Source organism: Hyla sarda, chromosome 4 (genome assembly GCF_029499605.1).
Source record: "Hyla sarda isolate aHylSar1 chromosome 4, aHylSar1.hap1, whole genome shotgun sequence".
In the NCBI taxonomy this organism is placed as follows: Eukaryota; Metazoa; Chordata; class Amphibia; order Anura; family Hylidae; genus Hyla; species Hyla sarda.
In genome coordinates, this window is record NC_079192.1 from 393,271,264 (window position 1) to 393,289,888 (window position 18,625).

An 18,625-nucleotide genomic window follows, 5' to 3' on the forward strand; every position below is an offset into this window, starting at 1 on the left:
GGTGCGTCTTATAGGGCGAAAAATACGGTATGTTATTTATAAACATAGACAAGCATTTTTAAAATGTTACTTTATAAAGTTTTTGTAAGATTGTTAACGATATGTTTATGTTAGTCCAAACAAGATATTAAAGGAGAAGTTTTGCATCCCCTATCCAAAGGATAAGGGATAAGTTTTAAATTCTAGGGGGGGGGGGGGGGGGGGGGCGTGCGGTCGGACCCCCTGCGATCTCCTGCACGGGACCGCGGCTCTCCCTGGGAACAGAGCATGTTGATCCTGGCACGAAGCGGCAGCCATCAAACCCCCTTCATGTATGTCTATAGGAGAGCCGGACATAGCTGAACACTGTATCTCCGGCTCTCCCATAGAAATGCATGGAGGGTGAGTGTCGGCCGCCGCTTCATGCAGGGCTCGACAAGCCCCGTATTCGGGGAGAGCCCTGCATGAAGCATGCAGTATAGGGGATAAGTTTTCCTGCGTGATAGTTCTCCCTTAAAGGGGTACTCCGGCGCTAAGACATCTTATCCCCTATCCAAAGGATAGGGGATAAGATGCCTAATTGCAGGAGTCCCGCCGCTGGGGACCCCCGTGATCTTGCATGCAGCACCCCGTTACAATCAGTCCCCAGAGCATGTTCGTTCCGGGTCTGATTAATGGCGATCACGGGGCCGGAGCATTGTGATGTCACGGCCACGCCCCGTGTGACGTCACGCTCCTCCCCATGCTTCCACTGCTGTCACGCCCACTCCCATAGGCTTGCATTGAGGGGGAGGAGCGTGATGTCACACGGGCGCGGGGCCGTGATGTCACAATGCTCCGGCCCCATGATCGCCAGAAATCAGACCCGGAGCGAACGTGCTTCGGGGACTGATTGTAACAGTGTGCTGCGTGCAAGATCACAGTGGGACCCCCGCGATCAGGCACCTTATCCCCTATCCTTTGGATAGGGGATAAGATGTCTTAGTGCCGGAGTACCCCTTTAAACATAAAAGTTGCATTTCTCATTCTCAATTATTAGGAGTTCTCCCATCAACATTACCTATGTCATCCAAGGGGTCCAAGTGCTGGACACTTATGATCACATGATCAGGGGTCCTGTGACACCCTATCTGAATGGTTCGATGGTCAGACACACACACTGCTACTCAATTTAAAGGGGTATTCCGGTGGCAAACATTTTTTTTTTTTTTTTTATCAACTGGTGCCAGAAAGTTAAACAGATTTGTAAATTACTTCTATTAAAAAATCTTTACCCTTCCAGTACTTTTTAGCAGCTGTATGCTACAGAGGAAAATCTTAATTTTTTTAATCTCTTTATTGTTTTGTCCACAGTGCTCTCTGCTGACACCTCTGTCCGTATTAGGAACTGTCCAGAGCAGTAGAAAATCCCCGTAGCAAACCTATGCTGCTCTGGACAGTTCCTGATACGGACAGAGGTGTCAGCAGAGAGCACTGTGGACAAGACAAAAAAAGAAATTCAAAAAGAAAAGAATTTCCTCTGTAGCATACAGCTGCTAATAAGTACTGGAAGTGTAAAGATTTTTTTAATAGAAGTCATTTACAAATCTGTTTAACTATCTGGCACCAGTTCATTAAAAAAAAAAAAAAATAATTCTAATAAGTTTTCCACTGGAGTACCCCTTTAACTCTATTGGCATGAAAAGATGGTGGCACCCTGTACTCAGAAGCTCCAGTCAAATAAGGAGACATGTGACCCATATTCTTGTAATTATAGGGGTCCCAATAGCCGGACCCCCAACAATCAGACACTCATCACCTATACTATGGATACGTGCGAGAATTGTTGGTGGGTACCCCCTTTAAGTTGGGCTTGACAAGGATAACCAACAGCCATATTTGTCTGACTACTGATCCATTTGAATGGCAGTACACAGGACCCCCTCATAATCATGGGGGTCCAAGCTTTTGGACTGCCAAGCGACCTGACACTCATCCCCTATCCTGAAGAATAGGAGACAAGGGTTGCTGATGGTAAAACACATTTTACTAAGCCAGGTCAGGGCTCAAGTCCTACAGGAATGCATAGGAACTGAGTTCCTGCACTTTTTTCACAACAGGAATACCTTTTCCATAAGCAGAAGCTGACAGTTTTTTCCTTTAATCCTTCCAGTACTTATCAGCTGCTGTATGCTCCACAGGAAGTTCTTTTCTTTTTTAATTTCCTTTCTTTCTGACCACAGTGCTCTCTGCTGACACCTCTGTCCCTGTCAGGAACAGTCCAGAGCAGGAGAGGTTTGCTATGGGGATTTTCTCCTACTCTGGACAGTTCCTAAAATGGACAGAGGTGTCAGCAGAGAGCTCTGTGGTCAGACAGAAAAGTAATTCAAAAAGAAAATAACTTCCTGTGGATCATAAATCAGCCAATAAGTACTGGAAGGATTAAAGGGGTACTCCACCCCTAGACATCTTATCCCCTATCCAAAGGATCCCCATGATCTTGGCTGCGGCACCCCAGACATTCGCTCCATGTCAAATGACTGGCAATGCGGGGCGGAGGCTTGTGACGTCACATGTCCGGCGCTGCACCCGACGCTCTAAACAAGTGTCGGGTGAAGCAGGGAGATCGCGGGGGTCCCCAGCAGCGGGACCCCCACAATCAGACATCTCTAGACATGTCTAGGGGCGGAGTACCCCTTTAAGATATTCAAACAGAAGTAATTTACAAATCTGTTTAACTTTCTGGCACCAGTTGATTTAGAAAAAAAAAAGGTTTTCTACTGGAGTGCCCCTTTAAGATGCCTTCTAAAATGCCTGTTTATTGCATTAAAATAATGAAACACAAGACAAGCAGAAGTTCCCTAAAGCACTGTGATTGTGTGGTAGGTTTGTCTTCATCCATTCACTGCAGGATGAAATATTCGAGTTATGTGCCCTCTTAGCCTTCCTGTAGAGGAGCAGGAATCCACCAATGACACTTCATTTATTTGGGGTCTCTGCTAGAAGTCATTCAGAGTTTGAATCAAAGTTTAAAACATAAAATTACTTTCATGTCATAAAATATTTTAAAAAGAAATAAACTTGAGAATATCCTCTTTAAATTTAAAAACAAAAATTCTAAAATGTAAGAACAAAACTGTTAAAGAGGTTATCTTGTAGGGGCAATGCTTCACTAAGAGAAAACTTTGGTGGTCAGCTGATCGCCATGGGACCGGGAGCGACAACCTCTAACACAGCTGTTTTAGGAAATGGTGGGAACCGAGCTGCACACTCACCCTGCGGTATTACATGGCGACCATTTAAATAAATAGGGGGCATAGTAATATTTCATGGAGCTCTATCTATCTCATATCTATCTCATATCTATCTATCTCATATCTATCTATCTCATATCTATCTATCTATCTCATATCTATCTAATATCTATCTATCTATCTCATATCTATCTCATATCTATCTATTTCATATCTATCCATCTATCTCATATCTATCTATCTCATATCTATCTATCTCATATCTATCTATCTCGTCTCATATCCATCTATCTATCTCATATCTATCTATCTACCTATCTATCTCATATCTATCTCATATCTATCTCATATCTATCTCATATCTATCTCATATCTATCTCATATCTATCTCATATCTATCTCATATCTATCTCATATCTATCTCATATCTATCTATCCATCTCTCTCATATCTATCTATCTATCTAGACAATTTGACCGCCGGCGGAGACAAATTTGCGAGCCAAGTGCCTCACTATTTCATAGTTTTACATTTGCATCTATTACACCATAGCTGTATAGCTCTCCATGTTTTATCTGCATATTCATGTTGCACCTATATCCTTGTGCTGGCAGTGTGCTGCTGTATTCTTCTGTTGCTGTATATCTAGCCTAGTAGCATGCACCTGTAGGCCAGGCCCATATAATAGTTTGGTATCAACTAAAGTGCTGGCTGACTTATTCTTTGTCTGTATTGCACATACGGGGGAGTGGCTACCTCCATGTTGGCCTTGCACCCCACCCACCTCTATCAGGTGTGTATATAAGGTGTCTTGGATGTTCCAAATCCGGCCATGCTTACTGAACTGTTCACACAGAGGCATATTCACAGTGTAGGGTCCGTCCCAATGAGGCCACCTTATCACGGTGGGACGGTCCAAGCTATTTGACCGCCGGCGGAGACAAATTTGCGAGCCAAGTGCCTCACTATCTCATAGTTTCACATTTGCATCTATTACACCATAGCTGTATAGCTCTCCATGTTTTATCTGCATGTTCATGTTTCACCTATATCCTTGTGCTGGCAGTGTGCTGCTGCATTCTTCTGTTGCTGTATATCTAGCCTAGTAGCGTGCACCTGTAGGCCAGGTCCATATAATAGTTTGGTATCAACTAAAGTGCTGGCTGACTTATTCTTTGTCTGTATTGCACATATGGGGGAGTGGCTACCTCCATGTTGGCCTTGCACCCCACCCACCTCTATCAGGTGTGTATATAAGGTGTCTTGGATGTTCCAAATCCGGCCATGCTTACTGAACTGTTCACACAGAGGCATATTCACAGTGTAGGGTCCGTCCCAATGAGGCCACCTTATCGCGGTGGGACGGGCCAAGCTATTTGACCGCCGGCGGAGACAAATTTGCGAGCTAAGTGCCTCACTATTTCATAGTTTCACATTTGCATCTATTACACCATAGCTGTATAGCTCTCCATGTTTTATCTGCATGTTCATGTTTCACCTATATCCTTGTGCTGGCAGTGTGCTGCTGCATTCTCCTGTTGCTGTATATCTGTCTATCTGTCTCATATCTATCTATCTATCTAGACAAAGATCTATCTATCTATCTATCTATCTATCTATCTATCTCATATCTATCTCATATCTATCTCATATCTATCTCATAACTATCTACCTATATATCTCATATCTATCTATCTATCTATCTATCTATCTCATATCTATCTATCTCACATCTATCTATCTCATATCTATCTATCTCTCTTCAGTGAAACCTTTCGAAAAGGCCTGCTCTCTGAGAAGACATCTTCCTTATCCGACTAGGCACTGTGGAGATTTATCATTGCTTTTAGAGCATTTTTTTTGTCTATGTTTTGGCGCAGTTCCGGCACAGGCAGTATATTTTGAGACTTTTATGCGCTTTTTGATATAGACAGTTTTACTCTTTTTGTCTACCCGTATAACTTTTTCTTTTTGATCGTGCAGTGGTCACGTATTTATCATTTGCGACTTTTGTCAAAAGTCGCTATTTTGTGCGCAAAGGTACTTTTTAAGGCGCAAAGCTACACCACCTACCAGTAGGCGTAAGAATCACTTCTACCTTCCGCAATTCCTGAACCAGAAGATGCGTCTTTGACGCGAAACCGCGCTGTCGTTCTAGCTATAGGCTCCTGCCATCGGCTCCTTAGCTGTTCTCCCTCCCTGTACCCCGGGTGAAAAATGTGCCTCAAATTTGTTCGATGATGTTGTGCCGCAATAAAGCATGAACTGTACAGTGATCCCTCAACTTACAATGGCCTCAACATACAATAGATTCAACATACAATGGTCTTTTCTGGACCATCGTAAGTTGAAACCAGACTCAACATACAATGTACAGACAGTGCAGATCTGTGAAACGTGTCAATGGCCGGAAGATCAGAATGGGCATTCACTGGTAAAACCCCTGTATTACTGAAGTGCATGCACTGACTGGTGTCTGGTAGCGCCCCCTACAGTAGAGGGAGGTATTACATGTTCTGTACTCTTTACCTGTATTACTGAAGTGCATGCACTGACTGGTGTCTGGCAGCGCCCCCTACAGTACAGGGTGGTGTTACATGTTCTGTACTCTTTACCTGTACCAGGGTTACCTGCTCCTTTGGACACCAGGTGAGGGCGACTCCATGTTACTTTTTTAGGCGTGTACTGTACAGGACCCTGAAGAAGCTCCTGTCCTCTACATAGACCAGTGTTTCCCAAGCAGGGAGCCTCCAGCTGTTGCAAAACTACAACTCCCAGCATGCCCGGACAGCCAAAGGCTGTCCGGGTATGCTGGGAGTTGTAGTTTTGCAACAGCTGGAGGCTCCCTGCTTGGGAAATACTGACATAGACAGTGATTACAGCTCCCAGCAGATCTTTATTACTTTTATATGTAAGGATTTGCTTTATCTGTATTAGTTATCTACTTATTTTTGTTTAATCCTCACTTTTTTCCTATTTGTTGATGACATTTTGGTGCCTTTAGAACCAATTACCAGGTTTCCATAGAGTTCTGGTCTCAACATACAATGGTTTCAACATACAATGGTCCTGGAACCAATTAATATTGTAACTTGAGGGACCACTGTATTTGAATATTGTGGCGAGTGCAGACACATCTTTTGCTCTTTTTTGTTTTCATTTACAAATCTGTTTAACTTTCTGGCACCAGTGTATTAAAAACATTATTTTTTTCCAGTGGAGTACCCCTTTAAAGATTTAGGAATTCTCCTTATACAGTATATTTATACCCATAGATAAATAAGTTGAATCTTTTATCACTGTGATACTTTTGTGGCTTTTCAAAATCAATCAAATAATCAGGCATTACTACCGTATATACTCGAGTATAAGCTGAGTTTTTCAGCACTATTTTTCGTGCTGAAAACACCCCTCTCGGCTTATACTCGAGTGAACTCTCCGCCCTCAGTGGTCTTCAACCTGCGGACCTCCAGATGTTCCAAAACTACAACTCCCAGCATGCCCGGACAGCCATCGGCTGTCCGGGCATGCTGGGAGTTGTAGTTTTGATAACATCTGGAGGTCCGCAGGTTGAAGACCACTGCCCGGGCCTTCGTCATCATCCAGAACCCCTCCCAGAATAATGACGTTGCCTTGACGACGACGCACAGGGACGTTGCTCATGGGGGGAGGGAGGGTGGGGGGAGATGGTCTGGATGATGATGAAGGCCCGGGCAGTGGTCTTCAACCTGCGGACCTCCAGATGTTTCAAAACTGCAACTCCCAGCATGCCCGGACAGCCGATGGCTGTCCGGGCATGCTGGGAGTTGTAGTTTTGGAACATCTGGAGGTCCGCAGGTTGAAGACCACTGTTAAATCAGACATTGACAAGTGGTGATGATGAAGGGGGTGGTGTGGGATGATGACAGGGTAATGATGACAGGCGGTCATGATGAAGGGGGGGGGTGGGATGATGATGACGGGGGGATGATGATGATGAGGGTGTTAATGACGGGGGTCTGGATGATGACATGAGGGGGATGATGTATTTCCCACCCTAGGCTTATAGTCGAGTCAATAACTTTTCCTGGGTTTTTGGGGTGAAATTAGGGGCCTTGGCTTATATTCGGGTCGGCTTATACTCGAGTATATACGGTATGAGCAAGATAGGAATTTGGAGGGGATGAAAAAATAAAAAAACTTTGGTCAAACTTACACGAGTTGCTGAAGATGGGGTCACTGGGCCAGGTCCTCTGTATCAGATGAAGCAGCTGCTCAGCAGGCAGACATAAAGGATTTGTGACTTAGAGCTCTGTAAAAGAACAAAGGCAAAAGGTAAGTTGTTTGTGGTGATCTTAAAACAGTACATCTTAAATGCAAACTGGTTTGTGTATACAGCTCCCATGCAGAACTGTCTGTCTCCATGGTAACAGACTACAAACAAGCCTTGTGTTGTCGGATCCTACAGTCATACACTCCCATTTTGAAATCCTGCAGACAATAAAAGGAGGCAAACGGAAGAGAGTACAGATTCTCCATACAGTTTACACAGAATTCAGCCAAACCCACTGAATTTGGTGGGACCAGCTGACTCTTTAACACGTATGTGCACCTTCCGATTTTCTCCCGACAGATTTTAACCGTCTGACCCTATTGTTCTCAGAGATGTAAGCTGCCACCAGTGATATCTGGCACCAGCTTACCCCTTCTCTCTCATTCATTTGTATGGAGAGTTTAGAAGAACGGTTGTTTGGCCAACTGGTAGGAATGGATTGCTGCATGGAGGAGCAGGTGTACTGGGGTGTACCGGGGCGTTCCAGGGCTGGTGCCACAGAACCAGCTCAATGGCTGCTCTGATGTGACCTGTTTCCTCCAGGTCTGGCCATGAGGTTGGGGGTGTAGAGCCAAGGTACTTTTGTGGATCGGGGAGTGGTGACCCTGAGGTGCCTGAGTGAACGCACTGCAACATTAACTCTTCACCTTTGGCACTCACCCTTGGTATCTCGGCCTTCTGCCTAGGATCAGGGAAATTTTTATAGATCTGGCCGGATGACCGGGCAGTATATCTGCACTCATTCACTTATTTATAATTTTTTTGTATGTCACTGTGCCACTTTTATGTGTCTGCTTTTGTACACAGGATTGTCAGGATGCGGTAGCCCTTCTTGGTGTCCCTCCTGGTGGTCTAGGGGAGGTGTGTGTGGCCATCAGGTTCCTCCCCTCCCTGCAACCCCTGGGCATCTTGGCTTCGGTCAAGATGCCATCAGTATACGGCTCCTCGGCTGATACCTTGGTTAACGCCAGGAGCATTTTCGGCCCCTTAGTAGCTTTGGCGAAAAGGGGCATCAAACCTGGATCCTTGCAGGTGCCTTTTGGCCCGGAGGTGAAGGGTAGGTTTGTTGGGGGGCCTCTCTCCTGTTGGAGAAGGGCTTAGCGATAGACTTAGTGATAGAGAGCACTTGCCTCAGCTCTTCCAACCTACTTGAAAGATCCACCTTTAAAGGAGATCTACAGCCCTAGACACTTATCCCCTATCTGCAGGACCCCCCGCAATCTCCTACGGGGCCCCAGCTCTGCCGCGGCTCTCTCGTGCAGGAGACGACACAACATGACGCTGCTACTGACCTGCTCCCTCCTTGTAACTCTATGGGAGAGGCAGAGATGCAGCATTTGTGCATCCCCGCCTCTCCCATATTGCTGTATGGAGAGGACTTGTCGTCGACCTCGCTGAGCCGTGGCCCCATACAGGAGATCGCGGGGGGGGGGGTCCCTGGGGTCGTACACCCCCCCTTCCCCCGGCGATCAGACACTTATCCCCTATTCGGCTGATAGGGAATAAGTGTCTATGCCTGCAGTAATCCTTTAAGGGCTGTCCCCAACTGGGCCACAGTTTCTGCACACCAAGTCAGACAGACCAGGTCAGCAACACACAGACATCAGAAACAAAGTAAGAATCCAGAGTAAAATCCATGTGCAAGCCAAAGCCAGGAGGGCAGCAAACATACCAAATCAGAACGCAGAAACAGGACATGCAAGGGTCAAGCCAGGAGGGCTACAAGGCACAGAATCAGTAGGCAGGGGAATAGTCAGGCCACAGGCAGGTAGGTAAGATGAGGAATACAGGCAATGGAACCGGCCAGATAAGTTTATTACACTTTGTTTGTAGTCTTTATCCATAGAGATGCATAGAACTGCATGGGAGCTGTGTACACAAAACAGTAGAAGATTTTAATCAAGTCCTTTAATAAAAACTCCATATTGTAAAGCACCAATTGACAGGCTCAGCAGTGCTCCATGTATACCTGAAACCAGCGTCTGTATGGAGCTTAACTTGTCAATTCACTGAAATATTACCATATGTGGTGCCAAATGCTGAGAATTCTGTGTGTAAGTGTATATACATATATAATAGTGTGAATGTTATTAGGGTCCTCAGGAGAGTCATGTTCCATCCTGCAGTTCGTGATCTTAAAGAAAGTGGGTACAACAAAAAAACAAAAGTCTAAACAAATCCCATTTATCAGAAGACTAAACATGCTGTATTTTACTTGAACCTACGCCAACTCTTGTTTTGTTTCTGAGGAACTATTATCACATTGTCTGCCTCTGCCAAAACCAACAAATTAGGGACGTATTTGAGACCTTGGGGTTTATTAAACCATGAAAAGGAAGCTAAGTATACAATGAGGGCCATTTTGACGTGTACAAAAAGCTTTCACAGACAAGTACCCAACTCGAGATCCAGAACGTGAGTCATTAAACACCATAATATCGACCATTATAACACATTCTAAGCCCCCAACCTTTAGAGTGGATGTCTAGTTTAGAAAAGCCACTTTTATACACCCTGTTAGGGAATTCTAAGTGACTAGAATGAAGGGGGTGGCCCTCTGTTGAGGAGCATCATCTCCTGGGCCCCTCTGTCTCTGGAGGGCTTGTTCTGTTCTGCATTGTATAAAAAAAACATTGAATCAATCTGTAATACCATAAGTCTCCTGTGGTAGTGCTGTTGGGAATTTAAACACTTACTGCCTGATACCTCTAAAAGCGCTGATCGCTGGAGGTTTTAGCAGCTGGACACTTTGAAATCAGCTTATGGTCAAAGATCTATTCTAGCAAGAAGGGATTGTTCAAAGCAGAAAGCGCCTTAAGATAGTCATCGAGTGGACATGTCAAATGTGAGCCTGAGAGAAAAAAAACTCCATTATCTTACATTGACTAGATTTTTATTAAAGGGGTATTCTGACAAAAACATCTTATCCCCTATCCAAAGGATAGGGGATAAGATGTCTCATCGCGGGGGACCCATGTCAGGAAGTGCGCATGTCAGGAAGCAGTGCATGCGCAGTGAAGACGAGTTAGGAGAGGGAGAGCTGGAGGGAGGGGGGATGAATATTCATAGGCGGGCGGCACTGACGTCAGTTCCAGTTAAGCTACACAAACCCCACCCATGCCAGTTACAGCCACATTTCCAGATATAATAAAACTAATAACTAAGATAGGGATCATGGGAATCAGCGTCTCCCGCACTATCCATCAGTACCTGTGGATAGTGCGGGAGCAAACATGTGATAGTTTTCCTTTAAAATAATATGACTTTTCACGTAATGCTTGGAAATGCTTCTCCATGGTAAGGAATACTCTGTGATGCTACTCTCTGTCCTTGGTAATTCTGTCCTGAACTGGGGACCCTCTCTATTAAAGGAGATATCCAGTGCTGAAAAATGTATTCCCTATCCTAAAGATAGGGGGATAAGTTTCAGATCGCGGGGGGTCTGACCGCTGGGGCCCCCCGCGATCTCCTGTACGGGGCTCCAGCAGCCCACGGGAGGGAGGGTATGTTGACCACCACACGAAGTGGTCAACAGCGCTATGGCAGAGCAGGAGATTGCCAAGGCAGCGCTCCGGCTCTGCCATAGAGTTGTATTGAGGGGGCGTGTTGGCCGCCGCTTTGTTCGATGGTCAACACCCGCTGTCTGGCCAGTGAGCCGGGGCCCCTGTCACCAAACTAAACTTTTAATATATTTTTCCTTCCTGGGTGGCTCTGTTCTCTTCTCTGCACAAGTCAAACAGTTAGTTTGGTCTCCAACCGGACTTGCAGAAGTCCAAACTCAGGAAGTGGGTGCGGGGCATGGTGAGGCACAGCTCTCGCAGGCTTCAGTGACATCACGCCTGTTAGGGAACGCCCACTTTCTCCTGCTGGGAGCTCACACAATGTCGGCAAGGGGGAAAGGTATGATACACAGCTTTTTAAAGCTCGGAAATGTATTTAAGGGCAGGTGGGGTGTTAGGAGTAATTAGGGAATATAATCTGAGTTAGTTTAGAAAATATGGTTTGATGACCGGTTCTCTTTAATAATAGGGTATTTGAAGACTTGTGAACTCTTGCAGGACTATATCACCATGTAGACAACTTGAGGTGTAAGACAATGTATAATGCTTTAGTATGCACTCACATAGGAGGCAATACTGTAGATACACGAACACACTTTGGCAAGACGAGCTCTCGGTTACTCAGCCATGAAGTTGCATGCTCCAACGTGATAGAACTATTATTTGTTTTTATACATCTTGCCTTCACGCCTGAACAGTTGTGTATGGGCTTTTATATTTTTACACGTGAAGGCTGTCTGCGAACATTGACTTTGTTTCTTTTTCACAAAAGAAACCACCACAAATGAAACCATGTAGATACACAAAACAGATAGGTGACCTTTCAGATATCAAGGGTTGAATGTTCTACCAATGTTTTTTGAGAATATTCCAAGAACGTCATCATTGATTCATCCATGCTTTACCCAAATCACCAGAATAGGTAGCCATACCCTCCAGCCGTACCCCATCAGTTGTTGTACTAGTAATTCTTGAAGCCCATTTCCTCATAATTTCGGTAGGTTCTGTGGATTCAGGGGTTCAACATAGCGGATTTGAGATACCACCTAAAGTTTATTAAGCCTATACAGAATCTATTCAGGATTTCCATTAGTCTTTAATGAACACACAATCTAAAAATTCCCTGTTGACCAAATTTCACCCCAACATTTTCTATCTTGTTCCCTTAAATATATGAGGAGCTGTTTGCCAATATCCATGTACTGGAAAGGCCAGTGGTTGCCAATGACATTTGTTTTCTACCAATGTAATTGCTCTTAAACTAAGTCTGGGTTCACACTGCGATGGGATGAGCATGTAGGTTGGGAAAGCTCCTGAAATACACTAGAAACTCCTTATGTCCTTTAGACTTCCATACATCACAGGAGCTTCCTAAAGCAGAAATGCAGGGACACCTTTCTTCTCCTCCAGGTACTGTATACTGCCATCTGACACATATTGTGCATTAAAAAAAATATATTGAGTTATTATCAGCAGTACCACCACTCAGGAATAAGCTGAGGAGGAGCATAGTAGGGCTCACTACAGGGCCAAACTAGCAGATTTAACTGTCCATATTTGGAGCTTCCACGGTGCTTCCTTTCAATTGTCAGAAAGGTATCCACCGTATGTCTAGTGGGATATGCTGAAGCATTCTGCTGGAGACATATGTTGAGAGTCCTCCTGACTTATACCTGGGACAGAAGGATACAACACAACAAAATGAACCAAGTCGTAAATGGGTTATCCCAAGATTAAAAGTCACAGGATAGGGATTAACTAGCTGACCGGTGGTAGTCCAACCAATGGGACCATCATCCACAAGAACAGGGTTTGTTGTCCCCCCTACTCGGCATTCACTCCATTCATTCTCTATGGGGCTTCTGGACATTGCCAAGCTCAGCTGAGGGCTATGTTCAGAAGCCCCATTCACTGGAAGAACAATTCATTTCTGAGATCGATGGAGGCCCCAGCCCTCCTCCCATCAGTTAGTTGACCCCGGTATAAGTGATAACTTTTAATCTTGGGACAAAATTGGTTGAATCCTCATGTCCCTCAGGTCAGTGTAAAACTGGAGTTCTTTCAGCTCACCGAATGATGTCTGAGGGACTTGGTTGCCAATGAAGAAAAATAGATCCTAGTGATTGGCTCCAATTTGTGTTGTGTCATCTGCTGGACCTTTCTGGGCTTTTGCTGTTTTAGATCCTGGGCCAACCAGAGAATCCTCTTCTACTCTGTTGGGCTGGTCAGACCCAGAGCTCAGTGCCACAATATGTCTGGCAGGACTGGGCCATGATTACTACATAGTAAATTGGCCTCATCTCTTTACAGTCTTTCCTAGACTAGCCCCACACGGATCAGTCCACAAGAGAACTGTCTGCACTTGATTTTTTTGGTTCATTTTAATACCATGTTTCAATGAGAACATCTGTTAAGTTTGTTGGTTTCACTTTCTGGCAAATAATATAAACTCGTTCGTAACTATATATTTTAGAAACATTCATCAAACTAAAATGTTATCAGATTTTAGCTCTGGCAGATGTAATACAGTTTTGAGGCAGCAATATTGGTTCTTCTTTACTGCTCGCTAAATATTTTATTCTGGGTGGTTCCAGTCTGAAGACATGCTGGCGGGCCAGAAATGACTAGAAAATTATATAAGGATGTGAAATAAAAAAGTCCTACTCTACAGACTAGTGGACAATGCTGTAGAGAGGAAATTATTGATGGGTTACCTTTGATCCAGTAAGGCGTATTACTACATGACCCCGCCCCTGCTGAAATCTTTTTCACACCCATGCTTTCCAAAGCCACACCCAGCATCTATTACACTCAAAGTCAACACTGCCCTCAGAAATTAACGCTAGGTACTAATAGAGAAGAATAAGACACCTTCATGGGATTGTGGGTCTCACTGTGTGATGTTTCCTCATTGTCATATGTGATCTTTTCTCATTGAGTCCCAAAGTATGTTAGTTTTAATCAGATAGCCAATAGCGATGGAAAAATATTCCAAATGTATGTTTCATGTAGGAAAGTGTGGGTTTGGTTACAGTTTAGTTAAAGGAGTACTGCAGTGTAAGACACTTATCCCCTATAAGTGTCTGATTGCGAGGGGTCTGACCGCTGGGACCTCCCGCAATCACCCGTATGGGGACCCGGCATTGCCACGGCTGTGCACGACTAATGCGCGTGTCATCGACCTCACTGACGCACGGCCCCCCATACAGCTCTATGGAAAAAGCAGGGATGCATGAATGCTGCATCTCCGCCTCTCCCATAGAGATACATTGAGGGGGCATGTCGGCCACGGCATCATGCTGTGGCCGACAGGCCTCCTGCACTGGAGAGCCGCAGCCCTGTATAGGAGATTGTGGGGGGTTCCAGTGTTCAGATTTCCTTTAATGTTTTCTATAGCAGTGCTTTCTAACCCAGAGACTAAAGGGCATGTAAGGGTACTGACAAGCTATTGCTTTTGCTACATGGTAAGGCCTAGAGTTGAGCAAACTTTCCAAAAGTTCAGCTTGCCAGACTCGCAACTCAACTCTTTTGTCACAGTAAACCAGCATATCCCCTGGTTTGTTGTAACATCTTGCTGAGCACTATGTTCTGGCCCAGCAAGGAAGGAGTTATTTAGCACTGCTGAGCAGCACTAGTTAACTCCTTGGGGGAAGGAGGTATAAACATTATATAACCACCAATATGGCTGTATAATGTACACAGGACAGACAGTGAAACTTACCATCCCATCGCTGGTTTTGGCCTCTTCTTGTGTAGCCATGGCTCTAGTGATTACATCGCGAGGGGGCGAAGCTGCAAATGAAGAGGCTGGGACCAGCGACAAGATGGTAGGTATCACTCTCTTCACTGTATACATCCTACAGACATATAGATGACTGTTTAATGTATACATCCCTTCCAAGGAGTTAACTAGTGCTGATTAACTCCTTTCTTGCTGGGCTGAGCTGTACTTGGGGCTGTCAGCTGCGAGCACTACTCAGCCCCGACATTGCCAGGTTCGCGATTGAATCCAGGCTCTAGTTAGGGCAGCAAATTACATTTTTGTGTTGGGTTAGGAAGGCTGAGCTATCTGTACTCAGGCCAGTCATTTCAAAAATACAACCCCCTACCATTCCCTGAGAGTCTACAGAGCTGCAGCTAGGTTTTACTACTTATCTGCAGCTCTGCAGACTCTCAAGGGATGGTACGGAGTTTAATTCTTAAAATGACTGGTCCAATCACAGACTACAGATCACTACATCCTATAAAGCATTCCTTAGTGTGTATGTCTCTGGGGGCATATGGTGGTGTAGAAGGACTCATCTACAAGATGTCAAATACAGCTATGTACAACTTTACAGAGCCATTCTATGGCTGTGTGCATGGGGCCTAAACCTAAAATTACATTTTACTAAAGGTCAAGTTCCGTGTACTAACATAGAACATGAAAAAGGCCATCTCCGAGGAGGCCAAGTTCTGTAGAACGTCATTGTCAGCCTTGTAATTGGAACATAGAGGCTTGTTTTTAGCCATGCTTTATCTCTGGTGAAATTTTTGTTTAATTTTTGGCCTAAATCCACATGAGAATGAAACAGATCCAAGACAGGTATTAAAGGGGTACTCCGCCCCTAGACATCTTATCCCCTATCCAAAGGATAGGGGATAAGATGTCTGATCGCAGGGGTCCCACCGCTGGGGACCCCCGCGATCCCTGCTGCGGCACATCAGACATCCGATGCACGGAGCGAACTTCGCTCTGTGACAGACGTAGGCTCTTGACATCACGGTAAAGGCCCACTCGTGAAATCACACCCCCTCCCATAAACTTGCATTGAGGGTGTGTGGCCGTGACGTCATGAGTAGTGTTGAGCGGCATAGGCCATATTCGAATTCACGAATATGCGCGAATATATGAACGAATATTCGTCATATATTCGCGAATATTCGCATATTTGTAATATTCTCGTTTTATTTTCGCATACGCAAACATTCACACATGCGAAAATTTGCATATGCTAATGTTAGCATATGCGAATTTCCGCTTATGTTAATTTTGTATATGCTAATTTTCGCTTCTGTAAATTTTCGCATTTGCGAATTTTGTTCCACTTATGCGAAAATAAAACAATATTAGGAATGTGCGAATATTCACGAATATGCGTCCATATATTCGCGAATATTCGCGAATTCGAATATGGCCTATGCCGCTCAATACTAGTCATGAGTAGTGTTGAGCGGCATAGGCCATATTTGAATTCGCGAATATTCGCGAATATATGGACGCATATTCATCATATTCGCGAATATTCGTATATTCGTAATTTTCTTTTATTTTTGCATATGCGAATATTCGTCGTGCGAAAATTTGCATATACAAAATTTTGCATAGGCGAAAATTTGCATGTACAAATGTTCGCATATGCGAAAATTAGTAGTATTAGAGCCTTCTTACACGACATAAGCTGGAAGCAGAGAGGAATGATCACTGTGATGTGTACTGTAAAAAAAAAAACAAAAAAAAACGAATATTCGTCATTACGAATATATAGCACTATATTTGCGAATATGCGATATTCGCGAATAAAATTCGAATTGCGAATATTCGCGAGCAACACTAGTTACGACCCTCTGGCACTGCACCCGATGCTCCAAATGAACGCTGGTTGCAGCAGGGAGATCGTGACGTCACGCCCCCTCCCATAGACTTGCATTGAGGGGACATGGTCGTGATGTCATGAGAAGTGTTGCTCGCGAATATTCGCAATTCGAATTTTATTCGCGAATATTCGCAAATAAAGCGCTTTATATTCGTAATTACGAATATTTTTTTTTATTTTTTTTTATTTTTTATTTTTTTTTACAGTACACATCACAGTGATCATCCCTCTCTGCTTCCAGCTTATGTGGTGTAAGAAGGCTGTAATACTGCTGTGTGAGACTGGTATGATAATTTTCGCATATGCGAATTTTCACCCGTACTAATTTCATTATATGCGAATTTTCGCATAGCAAATGTACGCATATGCGAAAATAAAACGAGAATATTACGAATATGCGAATATTCGCGAATATGACGAATATTCGTCCATATATTCGCAAATTCGAATATGGCCTATGCCGCTCAACACTAGTCATGAGCGGGCCGTTACCGTAATGTCACGAGCCTCCGGCACTGCACCCGATGCTCTAAACGAACGCCAGGTGCTTCAGGGAGATCACGTTGGTCCCCAGCAGCAGGACTCCCACAATCAGACATCTTTTCCCCTATCCTTTAGATAAGGGATAAGCTGTCTAGGGGCGGAGTACCCCTTTAGGCACTCAAACTACAAATTAGATTATTAGGCGTATATGGTTATAATTTATTAGTTATTGGTATAGCTCTATGCTATTTAGGTGGGAAAAATATGGAATGGTTTGACCCAATGTTTACCATAACTACGAACGATACTATTCTTGTCTATGGTATCACAAGCGAGTTACATTAAGTCGAGGCAAATTATCCTAAATTACTATATGCAAATTTCCATTCCACTGGAGCCATAAGAATTTGGCTGCACAGTTTTTTCTGGCAGGGGAACTGAACATCATCAGTAAAATTACCAGCGCAGGCTCGACTCTGCTTCATGTTCATGTTTGTGTTGTCAATTATTTTATTTAAAAAAAAAAAGTTTTAAATCTGTAATGAAAGTTTGGAATGTAGATGAGTGTTATAGGATTGAAAGCCCAATGGTGTCTGCACAATGTCACCAGACTATAGCTCTGAGCGCCGAGCCATATGCTTTCCAAAGTATTTCCCGACTAAGAAATATAAATATTGGATTTGACAGCGGAATCAACCGGTTCACAAATTTACAACTTTTTTGGGTTTCTGTCATCTCTTATTTTATATGGTATTTGTAACTTTTCATTTGCTTTATTTCATATTGATATTTTTTTTATTTTGACTTACACAATGTATATATTATTTCTTTCTTTAATATTTATGATTATTTATAAATACTTATTATATGTTGTACATCTTGGCAAAACATTTAGTTTTTTATAGAAATCATGACGTAACAAAAAACACCACTAGGGGTCCCCATACCATCCAGAACATAATCCTGTCCGGCTGCAGCATCATCTTTGTCCCAGCTGAAGCACAGTCAAAGTCCAGGAAGTGAGGGCAGGACTAGCACTCCTCTGTACTCACTCCTGTCCTGTCTATCAGACTGCAGCATGAAAATAGAAAGGAGGGGATTACGGAGCAGCCTGCAGTGATTGGATGAAGAGACCCAGCACAGCAGACTCGGGGAGGAAGTGAATGCATGGTGAGTGAGGGCGGGGCTCAGTGACTGCCTCAGACATGCCCCTTTCTGAGCAGTGGATGTCAGAATAAGTGAGCAGCAGAACAGAGGGATTTGTGAGACAAATACAGAAGCGAGACAAATTAAAAATACATTTTTCTAAGACATGTAAGACATTTTTTCTGTGATATAACAGGTATTCTTTAAATATTTATTTGCTTCCTCCTATTTCAGCCTGTTCCCTAGTTTAAGAATCTAACCAGGGGCCAAGATATT

The 18,625-nt window shown here is 44.0% G+C and overlaps 1 protein-coding gene across 1 annotated transcript in view; it reads right to left on the reverse strand.

Annotated features, from left to right (window-relative positions):
- CALD1 (caldesmon 1) overlaps positions 1–18,625 on the reverse strand; it is a 189,771-nt gene that overhangs the window by 121,143 nt on the left and 50,003 nt on the right. The window contains exon 2 of the mRNA XM_056517189.1: positions 7,408–7,503. The gene's annotated coding sequence lies outside the window, so the exon portion shown is untranslated. The remainder of the gene's footprint in view (positions 1–7,407; positions 7,504–18,625) is intronic.